The sequence below is a fragment of the Triticum dicoccoides genome, unplaced genomic scaffold (genome assembly GCF_002162155.2).
Source record: "Triticum dicoccoides isolate Atlit2015 ecotype Zavitan unplaced genomic scaffold, WEW_v2.0 scaffold180634, whole genome shotgun sequence".
In the NCBI taxonomy this organism is placed as follows: domain Eukaryota; kingdom Viridiplantae; phylum Streptophyta; class Magnoliopsida; order Poales; family Poaceae; genus Triticum; species Triticum dicoccoides.
The window spans coordinates 1-1714 of record NW_021225816.1 but is presented as its reverse complement, the minus strand read 5'-3'; the positions used below and the strand labels follow the sequence as shown (position 1 = coordinate 1714).

General features: G+C 37.6%; 2 long non-coding RNA genes across 2 annotated transcripts; both read left to right on the top strand.

Moving 5' to 3' along the window:
* Positions 1-14: 14 nt before the first annotated feature.
* LOC119344696 lies at positions 15-488 on the top strand. Its single transcript, XR_005166779.1, has 2 exons — positions 15-104; positions 406-488. It is a non-coding gene; the product is annotated as an uncharacterized LOC119344696 (long non-coding RNA).
* A 203-nt stretch (positions 489-691) lies between these two features.
* LOC119344697 lies at positions 692-1706 on the top strand. Its single transcript, XR_005166780.1, has 3 exons — positions 692-761; positions 1178-1251; positions 1568-1706. It is a non-coding gene; the product is annotated as an uncharacterized LOC119344697 (long non-coding RNA).
* The last annotated feature ends 8 nt before the right edge of the window (positions 1707-1714 follow it).

Sequence of the window (1714 nt, the reverse complement as noted above, 5' to 3'; positions counted from 1 at the left end):
AACTAATCACTTAGTTTGCTGAACTCAGTATGCTGTCCAGTTTCCGCAGACATTTGTCAACTGGCAAGAAGGTTGAAGGCACATCGACTTGCTTCGATTAATTGGTACTTGATCTGTCAGTTAATCTTGCTTGCATTTTAGTGTCTGCATACGTTTGATTATCTTCCTTGTATCAAGCATGAAGATTTCGATGCTGGATTTCTGCCTATGTTCCTTTATGTCCCATTTTGTGGGTGTTTTTTTGTTGTTGAATTTGTACGTCAGTATTTAGACTCTTAGTTATGCGTTATGACTATTGAATATTGATAACCATAAGTAGTCTGACTGGAGTTGGGAAGAAACTCCTGTAAATTGAATTGGATGGCACCTGCCTTAGCCTGATGTTATTTGCTACTGCATATATAGCTGACAATTCAACCAGAGGGAGCAGCAAGCGACGGAGGCTCCTAGACCCCAGGGGCTCGCCTGGGTGGCCCATGCCAGGGAAGCAATGGTGGCTGCTGGACGCATGGCATGCTGGCTCTCGAGAGTTGGATCTTTCGCGGCCTTGACTGGATGGCGGAATTGTAGTTAGTGTTTACTAATTTTCTGCTGTCTCCTAGACCGCAGTATTCTTAGTGAGCACATGTATGTAGTTAGTGTTTACTAATTTTCAGAATTGTCAAGGGTTAGGCATTAAGCATATTAAGTGCAGGGAAGGTTCACATGGCGTGATGTGAAGATGCAGGTTACCCAAGATGAACCTGAATTTCTTGCTCCTGGTACATACTCTTCCCAAGTTCCCCTTTGTGGCTAATTCTGGATTTTTTTTTGCTTAATTCAAATCTGAATTAATACTTCAGATTTTTTGTTTCCTTAATTGAAATCTGAATTAAATTTTGCTTCATTGCTATGTAACACTGCCTTCTAATCTGAAAAATCTGACAGATATCACTACACTCATGTGCGTATAAAGCACATGTTTCATAATAACTAGATGAACTACATACATGCTCTCCTTTTTATTGATTAGTTGGTTTAGCCCCTAACTATCTTATATTATCTAAAAGAAGGCAGGCATAATTAGTTTTCCTGCAATTTTTGTTAGTTCTCTGTATTGTTTTCGTTGATTTTTTATCTATTCTTCAATATCCACTCATACAGTAGCAGTACGTATGTACAAATTTTTTGAATGCAGCTCAAAGGAATAGGAACGTTTCCCGCAAAAAAAAAGGAATAGGACTGTACTCCTCCCAAAAGACAAAAGCAAGAGTAAGTATTGCTTCTCACATCTTATAGAAAATGATCTCACAAATCAATTTTTCCCTTGAAATAAGGTTCTTAGTGAGGGCTTCCTCTAAGATGCTTTCAGATTTTTGATTATCTAGCATATATATGCAGTGAAGATGTCTCTCCTTTTTGGTACCACTCTGAATAGGATACATGGTGTTCATGTTCTGTTAGATAATTTTATTCTTGTGTAGTTTGATTTAAAAGATGATAGGTCAGAATAACAGGATGCGATTAGTTTTGCTTTTGCTGCTGCTACACATGATTTTACTTTTGTTTTTGATTGTTTCTTTTTCAGTTTCTTAAGGCTAGAACACTACAGTGATTGATTATGCACCTGAAGGATTAATGAAGCTGCTTGGACTGAATTTCTCTTTAAAATACATGGTGCTTGTTTGGGATGATTGGGCATAAATAGTTGGGAATTGGTTTTCTATTATATGCA